Here is a 15,944-nt window from a genome sequence, read left to right as displayed (position 1 = left end):
GTTTGCTTGGCTGAGCCATGGTGCCTTCTGCCCTCAGTGCATGTGTGTGCATGCGTGTGCCTGTGTGTATGTGTGTGCATACATGTTCTCATAATAATGAGCTGTTTAGCTTACATATATTCTTGTGATTGTCTTGGCTGTGGGACCACAATGGGGGTCTGCTTGAAGAACGTCTGGGTCAAAGACCTGATATGATGTTGTGTTTACATGTCACCTGCAGCCTCAGGAAGTCACACTTGACTTTCACATCACTTGGTTCACACAATAGGGAGCACTGAGATATTTCACATTTTCCATCCCAGGGCAGCTATTCAGAAAAGAAATAGGATTTTTTTTGACACTATCTTGCACTGGTTACAAATGGTACCAATTGCCTGTAGGACTCTTGAGAAATTACGAAGTGTTAATTAGCAGAAGCACTGTGTATTTAAAATGCATGACATTTAAAAATAACTATGGAATCAAAGCTACTTTGCAAGCCATCTGGTCTGAAAATCTGAGGACTTAAGTTCTGCTGCATATATTAAGAAACACGTCTGGGGCCTTCTGGAAATGGTTGTTTTATAGCATTTTTTTTTAACTTCCCTGGATGTGGAAACAGGTCTGGAAGCAGGCCATAAACTGGTTACATCTTGCCAAGCTTGGATTGCTTCTCATGTTTGGAAGCCTATTAGAGAACTAAATGACAAGGGTCATGGCTGAGACAGTGCATGATGGAGTAACATGATGTCACAGGAGGTTAAGTCCTATGAGGTTACACCAACAGCACTGCTGTGGCTTTAAAATGAGTATGAGTAGCCAGAGAAACTCATGGTAGCAAGTTAAGGTCTTACCTTTATTGAAAATGAAATGGGAAACAGCAAAATTTCTTATACACCTATTTTTTTTTTTTTTTGGTTATTCTCAAAATGTATTAGATGGATAAAATATATCTTGATCATATCTACTCCTACTCCTTCCTCCAACTCCCCTTAGGCCTCAACACATCTCCCTATATTTTGTTTGTGCTCTAATAAATAAAGCTGGCCTGGAGATCAGAGTGTGAAGCTAGTCACTAGTTAACTATAGAAGTCAGGCAGTGGTTGCACACACCTTTAATCCCAGCACTTGGGATCTCATGCCTTTGATCACAGTACTTGGGAGGCAAATGCCTTTAATCCCAGCACTAGAAAGGAGGAAACAAGAAGCTGGGCACAGAGGAATATAAATCGAGTAGAGACAAGAGCTCGCCCATTACAGACTGAGATTTCATAGAGATTAGGACTCTAGGGGCTGACTGACTGCTTTACTTCTCTGATCTTTCAGCTTTTACCCTGTAATGTCTGACTCCAGGTTTTTATTATTAAGCCAATTAGATTCATGCTACAACTTCATGTCCTTTTTTTTCTTTAATAACCCATTGAGTCCTATTAATTGCTACTCATATGCACATAGGTGTAGGCTTGTCCATTGGGGCATGGCCAACCTACCAGTGGACCCTTCCCAATGTAAAGTGAATCTCCCTCTCCTAGCAGCTGTAAACTGCCAATAGCTCCTCATAAGCTAGTGGTGGGGCCTTGTGAGCCCTTCCCTGATCACCATAGGATTTTTACCTAGGTTCCTCTTGGTCAGGTGGCCACAGTTGCTGTGAGTTGATGTGTATAACATCGATGTCATGTCTAGAAGACATCCCACAGCTTTCCTTCTGTCCCCTGGCTCTGACATTCTTCCCATCCCTTCTGCCACAAATGAGCCTTGGTGTAGGAATTGGTATAGATGCCCCAGCTATGGCTGAGTGTTCAACAATCTTGTCCTCAGCAATTTTGAGTTGTAAGTCTGCATTAACCACTGTCCACTGCAGGAAGAAGCCTCTCTGATCCCAGGGGACAAATGCATAAACCATAAATATTTAGAAGGCAAATTGGTAATGTGACTGTTTAGCAAAAGATATCAGTAAGTTCTGTCTTAGAGGCTATGGCTTTCCTAGCCATGATTTTTTTCCCCATATTTACAGTACCAGGCATGAATTCCCTCTCTTTAGGATGCTAGCTCCCAGTGGATGAGAGCTGGTCCCTGGTCTGTCTGTTCTGCAGTTATCTTGGCTATGGACAGTGAAAGTTCTTAGATGACTTTTGTGAAGCATTTTAGAGATATCACCATGAATGTGGAATGGTCTAGGAGGAGTGAAGGAAACAGTCCAGAGGAAAGCCATGCTCATTCCTGTCCTCACTTTTGAAGAATAAAGCACAGGCTATGACTAGGCTGAGGCCACTCATTCCATCTCAACCTGAAGCCCTATATCTGTGGCTCTCCTTCCCACGCATCACACTTATAGCTAAGTGTTCAGATGTCTGAGAGGCCAAGATACAGTTCTAGCCTACTTGGATCAAGTGCTTTGAAGTTATATTTGTGTGTGTGTGTGTGTGTGTGTGTGTGTGTGTGTGTGTGTGTGTGTGTGTTCTTGAGGGCATATGGGGCTGTGTGGGATCAGGGGACAACTTACTGAAGTCATTTCTCTCCTTCCACCATAAAAGGTCCTTGGGATCAAATTCAGGTCATCAGGCTCTAGGTGGCAGGTGCCTGACCTGCTGATCCATCTCAGTGGACCAAGTACTTTCACTTTACAAAAACATTAAGATAATTGATTTAATAATGATTTATGGGTCAGATCAAGTTCATCAGAATTAGTAACATAGACTCCTAATTCTTCCAGGAATTCTTCAGCTTCCCCCTGCCCCAAGAATCAGGGACACAGAAGTTCTTTTAAATTTTTTTCCTATCAAAATCAAAACCAAACACAGTGAGAATATAAAAGCCTAAGCAGAGTACCACACTATTCTAACTATATAGATATTTGCTAAGATGTATATGGTTTGGAATAGGCATGTGTTTGCCATGTGATGCTTTCATTCGTGAGTTCATTACAGCAAAGGGATTTTATAGAAAAGAAAGGAAAAGAACAAGTTGGCTCTTGATTAACCTGCTCAAGGGTGATGAACCAGAGCTGTCAGGACCCATTAGCACTGCCCAGATGAGTGGCTGTTCAATTCAGCAGCATCAACTGAGCCCAGGGACAGGTGCCACCAAAGGTCAGCGACTTTCATCCACTGCTAAAGGCAGAGCTTCCACATACTAAAACCATGGCCCAGAATCATGCGTGACTGGATCCACAGTGACTCTTTGTCTTCATATTCTCTGCCACAGAGGCACTCTGGCTTTGATTCTCTGGTACCAGGACATAAACCCAGAGCTTTGTACATGTGCATGCCACAATAGCACTCTACCACTGTATCAGTTACTTTTCTCTTTGCCTTGATGAGGGCTACTTAGGGAAAGTGGGTTTTATTTTGACTCACAGTGTGTTGTGGGCAGGGAAGTCATGGTGTCAGGGACTTGATGCTGCTGGTCACATGGCTTCTACTGTCAGGGAGCAGAGAGCTGGTTCTCACTCACTTTGTCCTTTTAATTCACACCCAGGACCCCAGGCCATAGAACGGGTCTTCTCAACTCAGTTAACATCATCTAAGACTCACACAGAGTTCCTTCCTCCTCCTTAGTAATTCTAAATCCAGTCAAGTTAGTAATCAAACTAATGATAGCAGCCTCCGCGGCCTCTGTGTCATGACCTTTTCCTCTCAGTGTAAAACTGTGTCTTTACTAAGGACTCCGCTGATGGTAATTTTAGGGTCCAGCTCAGTAATCCAGGGTATTGTCATCACAAGATCCTTAACTTAAGTGCACCTGCTAAGCCTTTACCATATGAGGTAGTGTTCACAGTACTGGATGAGCCCACCAATGATGAATGTAAGAGTCAGGGAGGGAGCAGTCACAGATGCCATGACTATGCACAGTTTTATTGGAAAGCTGGCAGCCAATTTCTTTGTTCCTTATGAAGATGTCACCCAGAAATACAGGCAAATGTTTCCGCTTCAATAGTGGCCATGTGGATGTAAGGACCATGGTGGCTGAGAGACTTGTCCAAGGTCCTGCAACTGCTGGGTCCCTCAAGTCCACAGGCCTGGAGAGCTGGAGCAGGGCTCAGCTCTTGGTAGGGCAGGCACTGGTAAGGAAAAACATGTTTATTCCATTCCAATAACTTTCACTTCCCACCATTGTTGTTCTTTAGTTACAGTTATGGGAATAAAAGGTGGAGAAGTGGGGTGAGTGGGGTCTCAAGGTAAGGGACCACATGGGAGAGCATAGCAAGTTCCATAGCAGGTAAGGGTGATCGAGGTGGGAGGGAATAACACTCCAGGCAGATATGTAGCTTAAATGAGGAGTTTATTTAGAAAAGGGAGTGAGGGAGAAGGGAAGAGACATAGAGACACCGGGAATAGAAGAAGAGAGAGGGGAAGAGAGAGAGGGGAGAGGAAAAGAGGGGGTAGCTGGTAACCAACCAAAAGCAGGAGAGAGAGAGAGCAAAAGAGAAAGCAAAAGAGAGCAAAAGTTGACAGGGGTCTGACTTTTAAAGGGGTCCTTTACACCTGTCTGCAGACTAGTACTCATGGAACCCTGGGCTGACCAGAGTACTGCCTGAGTGCATTCTGCCAGGTGACAGGGGAAGGCCAGAGTAATGCCTGAATCCTTACAAACATGGCACACATTCCATGAACAGCACTGTTGGAATGAAGCCATGTAGTTCACACCTGCTACATGGGCAGTGTCTTAGTCAGGGTTCCTGTTGCTGTGAAGAGACACTACAACCACAACAACTCTTACAAAGGAAAACATTTAGTTGGGGCTGGCTTACAGTTTCAGAGGTTTAGTGCATTATCATCATGGTATGACATGGTGGCATGCAGGCAGACATGGTGGCTGGGGAGATAGCTGAAAGTTCTACATCTTGATCCACAGACAGCAGAAGAAACTGCATATCACATTGGGCATAGCTTAAGCATATGAGACCTCAAAGTCCATCCCCATAGTGACACACTTCCTTCAACAAAGCCACACTTATTCTAACAAGGCCACACCTCCTAAGAGTACCACTCCCTATGGGCCTATGAGGGCCATTTTCTTCCAAACCACCACAGTCAGCTAATGTGTATCAGCTAATAGCTGTGTTTCATTCTAACACACTTCATTTGAGTCTTTCCCTGTATGTAACCACACCCCAAATTTGTCTCACAAGGTTCTACTCTACTCTTGTGTGGTGAGAGACAGGTTCTTCTGTCCTGGTCCTCTTTTTTAAGGCTGCAAGGATCTCAGGCTTTGCTTGCCGTTTACACTTTCATTTTTCTCACACTTAAAAATATCACCTCTTACTTGTGTATTCCATACTTGACTCTCAAGATGAGCCAGAAGTCCCAGGGCACAAATGTGTCAGGAGCTGGGTGGACATAGCCTTTTATACCTCCAATGTGTCCAGGCTATAGGGACAGGGAATGAGCTGGAAGCCCCACAGCCCATCCTAAAGTTCACTAGCAAACAACATTGCAGCTGGCCCCGTTTTCAGCTACTATAACAGAATTTTGAAGACTTGGCCAAGAGCATGCCTGTGGAGGCTTACCTGGGCTAACTGAAGTGGAAAGACTCACCTAAAAGCCAGTGACAAGCATTCCCTGGTTTCCCACACAACATAAAAAGGAAATATCAAGCTGAGCACTGGAATTCATCAATCTCTGATTCCTAAGTTTGGGAGCCATGTGACCAGCTGCCTCAATCTCCTGCCACAACACCTTCCGTGTCATCATGGACTGTACCCTCAAAGCATGAGCCAAAGTAAGCCCACCCTTTCTTTAGGAGCTTTTGCCTGGGTATTTATCATGGCAGCAGGAATGTAACTATAACAGAGGCTTACATAGCTGATGGCTCTGGAGGTGAAGTTTGTGGACATACTGCACCAAGGAAGCACACACAGGCAGACAGGTTAGCCTAATGCATCTTTTGGATAAGAGCCAGCTCTGGAGATTATGACCTAATCTAAGCCAGTCATGAGCATCTTGTCCTCCTGACTCAATAATCTGAAGGTCAAGCCTCTTAATACCACTGCCATGGCAATTAAATCTTAACTCGGGGAAGGGACCTTCAGCCAACAGCACGACAGACCATTGACATGCACTGCAGCCCCAAATCTGTGTCCTTAGCACAGGAGTCTGGGCAGTGATTTCTTTTTATAGTTTCAATTGTTAAATTGTCAGTAAGCTACACCAAGGATGATTTAACATAGCATACAAACGAAGAAACTGAGGTGAGAAAAGAGCCATTTGTGTCAGTGAAATGTCTCAGTGGATAAAAAAAAAATATTTGCCACCAAGTATTTGACCCTCAGAGTCCACATGGTAGAAAGAAAGGACTGACTCTTCGACTCAAGTTGTCCTCTGGTCTCCACACATCAGAGAGAGAGAGAGAAGATTCATTACTGAGCTTAGCTATTATTTCCGTGGTTATTAGGGTCAGAACCTAGGCCCTAGCAGCCCTAACTTGGCCTCGGTAAGCCATCAGCCTTGGACAAGTTGTAATCTATTGCTTAAGTAACCCATCATTGTCTCTGCCTCAGTTTCTCCTATAAAGTGGCCTGACAAGTTATAGGCACTGTGTACCTCTAGCTGGTTTCATCCAACCTTTTCCTTCTCTCAACACGAGGTTCCTTGGGAAATGGATGTTTCTTCAGGACCATCATTTCAACAGTCTCACAGTAAAAGACAATGTGAAGAGTATCTTCAGGATGGTCCCACTGATGCTGATGGGTAGACCCAGCATCTGGGTTGTCCTGAAGAAAGACAGTTTGGAATACTTTAGAATTGTTTACTGCCCTCCAGTGCTCTTCATTTTCTTTGTTCTTCCCCCAAAGTTGGGAATATGAAGGCCTGAAATGAATCCCAGAGGAAAATGGGATATTAACTGGCCCTGAAAGAACATCTACTATATGCTGATCTCCCCTCGCCTCCCAATCCTGCCCCTCGTGTGTGTGTGTGTGTGTGTGTGTGTGTGTGTGTGTGTGTGTGTGTGAGAGAGAGAGAGAGAGAGAGAGAGAGAGGAAGACATACAGAGAGAGAGGAGGGGGGATCAAACTCAGGGCCCTATACATTCCAGGGAGCTCAATCTCTATCCCCTTTTCCCCTTTTGTGTTGGTCAGCTCAGCAAATCAGAGCTTGGGTGGTAAGTAGGTCTCCTCTTTCATCTCACACTAGGCTCTCCTCACCTGTGACTTTGTGCTACTGTTTCATAGAAGAGGAAGTGGCTTTCTCATCAGAAAACAGACAAGCAAAACCTGCGTGGGAGCTGGGACATTAAGCCTGCCCATGTCCTTAATCTCAGGATACAGTATTGGGCAGAAACAGACACTGATAGGTACCCATGCATGCTTGTAAGGTTGCTCAAGCCCTCCTGGGCTGTTTCTCTTTTGACATTTCTTAATTTCTTCACCTGGTAATGACATGCTCCCTACCATGGGAATACGATGACACTAATTTGGTGTGTGTGTGTGTGTGTGTGTGTGTGTGTGTGTTTGCACATGTATAGGTATGTGTGGGCATGCTCAGACATCCAAGGTTGATGTTGGAAACTATTCTTAATTGTTCTTCCATCTCATTTACTGAAACAGGATCTCTTAGCTAAAAGTAGAGCTCACTGGTAAGGCTCATCTTGATAGCTGGCTTGCTCTGGAGATCCTGTCTCTGCCTTCAAAGGCTTTAATTACCCGTGGATGTCCACCCCCACAAACACACATCTGATGGGATCTGGGAGTCTGAACTTTGGTCTTCATTCTTTGAAAACAAATGCTTTAACTCCAGCAACACTGACTTATAACTTGGGTCCCATGCTTTATCTCTTCTAAGACACACTTCCCCTCATTTAAATAATCTCAGAAACTGGGATGTGTCTTCTAACCAACAGTAGTTTATAGCCGAGGGTGTTTCCTCTTTAGATGAACATGGTGGTGCTGATGGTTATTTTTACAGCTTACCCTAATGCCAGATTTGGTGCCTCCCTACACCCTACCTCCAACCCCTGCTTCTGAAACTAGCATCTGTGCTGGTCTGTGCAACTCATCTCCTGTGTCATTTTCCCAAACAAGAGCTGTCCTGAGAGTGAGACTGACTTGAATCACAGTATCTGTCACTTGTTCTCCCTATATTGACCTCTTTTACCATATCAGTAATTTTATGGCCTCTTGAGAAGTTAAGATGGAAGATCATATTTTAAGATTTGTGGCTTCAAATGATTATTTATCCCCTTGAGTCTGCTATTAGGAGCTCACCCCCCCCTCCCCATCACTACAAATGAACTCAGATGAATTGAAGTTTTCAAGCTAGGAGTGGGATGGGCTAGCTTCCTACATACTTGTGCTTTAAGTCTCTAATCCAAAGTAGATTGGTTATGAAGTAATTGTTGTGGTCCTGTTAGAGTAGAAATTGTTCTGAGGGGTGAGAGGTTGAGATAATCATGTGAACATCACACTCATTCCCAGAAGGCTTGTGGCTTCCTGATAATGTTTGATAGAAGTTATCCCTCAAGGTTGTCTTGGGAGATTGATTTCACCTTATCTGAAATGGTAAAGGAAAAACAAAAGTGTTTTGAGGAGCAGTGAGATGGCAAGGGAAGTATCAGAGCCACAACCAGGGAGAGGACAAATAAGGGCAGAGACCCCACATATGGATACCAAGGGTGTGAGCCCCTCACAAAGGAGACTGTTCACCTCATAGGTGGGTGTAAACAAGAGGATGTGCCTGCCATCTCATAATCCTCTTTAAGAATACACCCCCATGATCATAAAACCTCTCACCTCTTAAAGGTGTTTATACGATTTTCCCTTGTGCCCAATTGGTGAAAACACCACCCATCCACACACCCTAATAAAAACAAAACTCAACAAGTTTGACCTTTATGCATTAAAAGGGTGCTTATTTCCACCTCTGGTGGCCAGGGGTGTTTGCTGTGTTAATGGCAGAAGACATCATAGGTGGTTGCTCCCTAGAGCCCTTGGCTGACCGCAGGAGGGACATGAGACTGTCACCTTGGGCCAAACATGAGAAAATTGTGATGTTTGCAGTTGGTCGGGTTGAGCTTTTAAGGTGTACTTCCCTGGGCTTTAGCACTCATGCCTGGATACAAAGGGCCTGGGTGGATTGCCAGACAGCAGAGGTGAGAAATGGTGACTCATAGAAAAATCAGCCTCTATAGTTATCTGCATAGTTCCAAGGTAACAGACCTTTTCCCTGGAGGGATTGTGGGTGGAAAGCCAGGCCTAGCCAGTCTGCTAGTTCTTCCCAGTCTCTGCAAACCCAGAGCTTCCTACAAGTCCCTCTTCCCCCTCATGAAGGCATGAAAGTCACTTGGTTTGGGGATCAGCAGCAGAGGTACCTATTGTGCATGTGTTAAAGCCCAGTGTCGGAGCCTCATTGTTGGGAACTGCACAGCTTCCATGCTGAGAACTGTTAGCTTCCACACCATTAAAGATTCAGGGGCCTCCACCCCCTGAGAATGCCTTTTGAGGGCAGGGATTGGGGATTCTGCTATTCACATCTCTATCAGTTGGGCAGGGCCTGGAACATGGCAGGTATTTATGAGAGGACTATCTTTGAGTTCAGGTCCAGCAGAGCCCAGAGGTGATTCCATCTACCTTAAGGCCCTAGCAGTCAAAGTAGTATGCTTGGGTGGTCTATGGACACCTGCTAGCCCTGCAGCCCACCTTGTCAAAGTGAGTACTAGAGGTGCCTCCCTGATCTCTGCCTCCTCTAATGTCCACTTCTTCCTGAGCTGAATCCAGCTCAGTTCTGAGCCTGTTTGCCAGGGTCAGGATCAGACTCTCCTTGCCAGCCTGAATGCTTGGGGCTTTGATCATAGATACAGAGCCCTAAATCTACTCACTTAGGTTCCTAAGGCCTCAGTTCTCTGCCTGGTAAATCAAGATACTGTTCTTCCTTGTAGGGCTAGGGAAAAGGCCTGGCCCAGCCTGAGCAGCTGCTGGGTTTCCCAGTTCTGTGCACTGAGTAATATGTCATTAAAATCTAAGTCAAGACCTTGATTCTCATAAATGTGAACCCAAAGTACTCTTATCTCTAGAAGCACTGAACAATGTCTGTTTCAGGTCAGACCTGGCCTTCATTTCCAAGCCCTATATTGAGATGAACAGTTGACTACATGTCTGCATACATGTGTCTGCATTTCTCTGTGTTAATATGCATGGCTGGCAGATGTCTCTCTCTCAGGTGTCTTGCTCTGGTGTCCAGTTCCAGTTCCTGCTCACCCCTGACCTCTGAAGCTCCCATCCAGTCCCATTGCTACACAGTGAGAAGAAGCAAAGTGAGTCCAGCCCCATGGCTGTCATTCACAGCAGCAGGTGGATGGGAAACTTATCTACAAGCCCCTTCACTGTGAGGCTCTTAGCCAGAAGTGTTTAACATTCCCCTGGGCTGCTCTAGAAGAGCATACATCAGGAGTACCCAGAAATCAGTACTTGGGTGCACCTAAGGCAGGCAGAACTTCTTTCAATAAGCAGGGTTTCAAGGAGACCAATGTCAAATTTTACATATCTTTCCTTCCTCCTTCTTTTCTTCTTTTTAAAGAACTTTGGCCCTAAATGATCATGGTTATCGCGGTAAATAGAACTATCTCACTACACATGGTGGTTATTATATGAGGTGGAACATAGAAGAATGGAATGGAGTGGTATGAGGGTGATAAGTGTCCCCCATGATCCTGCCTTTATCTGAACATGGCAGGCAGGGTGTGGCTCAGTCTGTTATTTAACTAACTGCTCACATCTATGCTGAATAACAGCAGCAAGGCCACAGCATTTGCCTCTGCCACTTGTGGGAATCTACAAGGATGGAGGACAGGTGAGTGTGGGTTCTCATGCTATGTGTGAGGCTTGCAGCAAGTGCCTGTGGCTGCCTTGCCCATAACTGACCTGGACAAGGTGAAAGCAGTTCATGGCTGTTTAGGCTCTGTGTGCCAAGTATGCGACTGTATGTTCTGGTCTGAAGACACACCACTGAAGTGGCAGGAAATGGTCACCCACCTCTTACTTAAGGCATAGAGCTTAATATTTAGATTTTAGCAATGTCTAGCTATGTGGGCCCCTAGCTGTTCTTCCCTGTTTCTGCTTTGTTCTTTTCAGCCTCAGGGAGTCAATGTACCCTCCAGGGACCACTGGGACTTGCTCTCGGTGAGACATGGAGGAAAATGCCCTTGGTAGTGACTTGCAACACAGCTGTGCCTCCAACCTCCTGGATCCTTGAGCTGTAGTGGACAAAGAATCCAAAGAATGGGCCACAGTGGGAGGGGCATCCAGGGCTCCAGGGCTTCATGTACAGATAGCAAGGGTCCTATGGGAGACAAAACTGGGGTAAGGGAATTTTGTTAAATGAGAGGGCTGTGGGTTGTGATGTAGTGTGTGTAGTGCTTCTGGAGCCCCTGGAGTCAGTGTTGCATGTGAACTTGGGCTTGTTTGGCAGGATAAAGACTATGTGATTGTGGTTCTGATACCATGCCTGAGGCTTTTAGGAAGTGCCTATGGCCGTCCTGCTCAGAGATGACCCAGGAAGGGGCAGGGCTGGGCTCTCAGGCTAAGCCTGTGACAGTGGTGACCAGCGGGGCAAAGACAGCTCATGACTAGGCTGTATGTATCAAACCTATGACTGGCTGTTCTGGTCCAGAAATACCCCACTGATATGACAGGAGATCTGCTAGAATCTGTTTTAGACTGGCCTGAGGGGCCAGCCCCTGGGCTGTACATCAAGAGCATAATATTTATAAGGTTGTCACTTAGTTCTTAGGGTATCTTTCACCTTTCTCTATAAGGAGCTGCCTGGATTCTGTCTCTCCACTGTGTGCTATAAACTCCCCTTAGGCCTTCCTTGTCTCTGGGGCCTGAGGCCTGGATGGACCTGGTGATGCTTTGTTGAACTCACCCTCTGCACCATTCGTCAAATGTTTGCTTAGTCAGTTAGCATTTATCCAGCACCTTCTTTACACCAGTCCTATGCTATACCTAAAATAGGGAACTCTGGGAATAGCTGTTGCTGTTGGGTTGCAAGACAAATGAAAACAATAAGTGAAAGTGGGTGACAGCTAGATTGGACAGATTCTCCAGAAAGAAGACCTGAGTGTCAGGAGGAGGTAAAGAGGAAAAGATGTTCCTGGAACACCCCACTGTCCCCAAGAATTATGAGCAGCTTCAGAGCATGATGGGAATAGAGGTTGGAACAAACTCTGACTGCCACCTCATTAGATAGGTGGCCTCTTAAGGGGATGAGAGGGGGAGGGAGAGAGAGAGAGATACACACAAACACAGAGATAAAGAGTGTACATGAGTACACACACCACAGCTCCTTGGTGGAGGTCAATGTGTTTGAATTCAACACAGAAGGAGTGTGCATTTGGTTTTAAGAAGCAAATTCATGATTATAGTTTTATACTTGGTCAAAAAAGGGAATGCCTGCCACTTTTGTAACAGTATCTCAGTTTGACTAAGTTTTGACTAAAAGAGCAGGAATTAAAGACGCCAGCTCGATGCCCCTGTCAAAGGGTGCTGGGTTTTCAGCAGGACCGTGGCAGGCAGGGGCCAAGTTGCAATTTTCGGGCACTGACTGTCATCCAGTTGGACAGTGGTCAGGAGACAGGAAGGGTCACACAGGCCACCTCCAATTGAGGGACAGAGGCAAAGAGACATAACATTAGAAGAGCTCTGTGCTAAAATCTATGGGGCAAGGAGAGGGAAGAGTCAAGGTTGCCTCTCTGGTATATTTAGTGACAATGGCTGGTTAGAACAGAGAGGTAGACCCAGCCAGGCACAGAGAGGCCATGGTATGCACTGGACAGAGCCACAGGACATTGGGCAGGTGATATTAAGATGACAATGGAATGTATGGGTGGAAAAGGTCCTTTAGAATTTTTGTGCCTGAGTACCCCTTCTCTTGGGCAAGCATAAATTGTGAGAGACCCTTCATGCCTTACAACCCAGCTTGGTGACATATCAAGTGTGGGTGGCCTTGGGGTGCCATGTGTTTCAGCTAAGTCACCTAACAGTGTCAGTGTATCAAGTACCTCTTCTCCATAACTTGAACTCTGTAGTCCACTTTACTCTTTGCTTCCCAGCTCTCTGGGGACTGGAAGCTAGATGTAGAGGTGTCTTGGTTAGTTCTATGTCTGCTGAACACAAGCTAGAGTCATTTGCTAAGACCGGCTGTTAATTGAAAAAAAATACCTCCATCCAGATTGCCTGCAGTCATGTTTATAGAGCATTTTCTTGATTAATGATTGATGTGGGAGGGCACAGCCCACTGTAGGCATTGCCAGCCCTGGGCAGGTTGTCCTGGATTGTATAAGATATCAGGCTGAGCAAGCCACAAAAGCAAGCTACTAAGCAGTATTCCTCCATGGCCTCTGTGTCAGTTCCTGCTTCCAGACTCCTGCCTTGAGTTCCTGCCCTGACTTCCCTTGGTTGCTTTTGGACATGGTATTTATCACAGCAATAGAAATCCCAGCTGAGTCAGGGGACCTCTTGAGGCATGTATCAGGAAGCCACAGGAGCTGGTGCTGCTGGGAGTGCTCTGACCAATGCAAAGCCATCCTTAATCTATGCTGATCTCCTGCCTGTTCCAGCCTAGTGCAGCCTGACTCTGCAGTCTGTGCTTAAGCAGAGTTGTCACTGAGTGAGAACTCAGCTATTTTACTTCAGTCAGAGGTGAAACCATGACTTCAGGCACAGGGCTCTAGAGTACTGAGACTGGGGAGACAGATGTCTACCTCCTCATCACTTCTGGGGTGAATTCTTTACTGTACATAAGACAGTGATCAGATTCCAGAAATTCAAGTCTTACTGAGTTCTGATCTCTGAGGCAGGACTAATTCTTAGGGAGGGCATCAAGGGTGTTAGCAGTTCCATCATGAGATCAGTAATGAAGAAAAGGCTCCAGAGGGCACAATAGTGGCTATGACACTTCTATAGCTAAAATAATAAATAAAGTCACCGTTAAGTGGTCACCAGCCAGTGACAGGCATACTAAACATGGTGCCTGGCCTTTGGAAGCATTTCCAATCCCTGAGCCTCATGGCTGTCCTTTGAAGACTGTAGGGTACTGAGATGTAAAGCTCTAATCCCACTGGCTGGGCTGCAGAGGGAGCTGTCTAGGGGAGCACAGGCATATGCACCCCCCCAAATCCATTCTTCCTGACTCCTCACTGAGGGGCCAAGCCCCAGATGGCTCCTTCTCCAGCATCAGGACAAGGAAGGAGCAGAGTCAAGCCATAGCTTTAGGTGGGGCATACAGGGGAGGTTGGCCCTAGGTGAGACAGCCAAACACCTGGAAGTCTCCAGGCAACAAGACATCCAGGTAAAAAGAGCTCTCGGCTACACACACACACACACACACACACACACACACACACAGATCTTTGAGGATCTTTGGCCCAGAGTTTTTGCAGGAGTGTCAGTTGTCAGCAGGTTTCCCCTTTAGATGATTCAACTGGGTCCATTCCTTCTTTGCATTCTATGTGAAGTTATTTCCAATCCTAGATGATCCCACTTTCCTGGGGTGTGATATCCTTCAGACTGTTTCTGTCTCTGGGGAGTGATCCTCAGATTCCTCACCCCAGTACCTGTAAGCCCAGTGGCTGTTAGTAAAGCATTTTGGGAGGTCTTGGGCCATAGTCTTATCCCCTGGCACTATATTCTGCTTCTCCCACTCTCAGAGCAACTGTAATGGCTGCCTGCTCTTCCTTCTTCCTCCCTTCCCTCTGCCTCTTCCCCTCCTTTCTTACCTCTTCTCTTTCTTCTCTCCCTGACTTCCTTATCCCCCCTCCTCCTCTTTCTCCTATCTCCCCCTTCCTCCTCCTGTCTTTCTCTTCTTCTCCTCCACCTTAGACCTTCCTTCCTCCCTTCCTTCTTCCCTGCCCTCCTTGCCTCCTTCCTTTCCTCCCTCCTTCCTCAGCCTGCACCCAGAAAACGGAGTTTTAAAGGAAGTTCAAGTCCAGTTCTAAAGGTGTTGGGAGCCTTCTTAACTTGTTGATACTCGTGCTTAGCATTTATATACTTATTTCCATATCATTTTTAAGGGGGTCCTATCATCTGTGGGCAAGGCAGGTGAAAAGCCTTAGTGGTGATGAGATGGCTGGTTGGGATTGGTATATGGAAGTCCATTCCATCATGCCATGAGTTCAGAGAGCTTAACTCTCTCCTATTGTCTCTAAGACATTAGTTTAACTGCTACAGGATGCCTGGGTCTTGGTGGTGAATGGCTTCTATCTAAATAACAATAGACTTAGGCCCAGACTGTTTTACCCTCATCCTGAAGGCTATGGAGTACCTGAAGGCAAAGTAGTACCAGCAGCTACAGAATGTCTTTAGGATTAAGGGAAGTAATTGCTATTTGCCCTTTATACATAATAATAGAAGTCTTCTGTTGTTGTCCCCATCTTTGGTTGATTACTTAAGTTGGTGTATAAATAAACTGGGATGCATTCAGTATGGACTGAATCTGTCCTCCTATGTCTCTGTCTTCCCTTTATCACCTATAGGTATCCTTTCCCTTATCTACACACCCCCAATCAAGAGCAGACCTGGGACTGATTGGCTGGTTCCAACTGCAGCCGCAAAAAAACGTAGCCCCCAACATATGACACAACAACATGGGGTGATAACAGATGCAGCTGACAATGGTCAAGGATCTGATGTCTGTCCTTTTGTTGGCAGTTTCAACCTGGCTGTGTGACGTGTGGCTGTGCCAGCTTTCCTAGTTGTGAAGACCTGGTACTGAAGACAGACATTGGACAGGCCTGATTCAACCCACTGGTAAGTGCTTGGTGTCCTTTGAAGGCCATGGTGGAAGCTAACTGAGGGTGATGGTTCAGATACTCATGTGGCCCCTCCTCCCTTATCAGCTGCTTCTACTGGTGGGACATCCTCTCATGCCACCATGAAAATCTGAGTGTCTACAGTCTCCCTCTGCCCAGCTTATAGAGGGAGCTTTAATGCAAAGGCATGGATCATTTGTCTTTTAATAAAACTCAACCTCTGG

The 15,944-nt window shown here is 45.9% G+C and overlaps 1 protein-coding gene across 1 annotated transcript in view; it reads left to right on the top strand.

Annotated features, from left to right (window-relative positions):
• Add2 (adducin 2) overlaps positions 1 to 15,944 on the top strand; it is an 80,772-nt gene that overhangs the window by 28,439 nt on the left and 36,389 nt on the right. Inside the window, exon 2 of the mRNA XM_051175018.1 lies at positions 15,620 to 15,718. The gene's annotated coding sequence lies outside the window, so the exon portion shown is untranslated. The remainder of the gene's footprint in view (positions 1 to 15,619; positions 15,719 to 15,944) is intronic.

The sequence above is a fragment of the Phodopus roborovskii genome, unplaced genomic scaffold (genome assembly GCF_943737965.1).
Source record: "Phodopus roborovskii unplaced genomic scaffold, PHOROB, whole genome shotgun sequence".
Classification (NCBI taxonomy): Eukaryota; Metazoa; Chordata; class Mammalia; order Rodentia; family Cricetidae; genus Phodopus; species Phodopus roborovskii.
The sequence above is the reverse complement of the archived record's forward strand: the minus strand, read 5'-3'. Positions and strand labels throughout refer to the sequence as shown.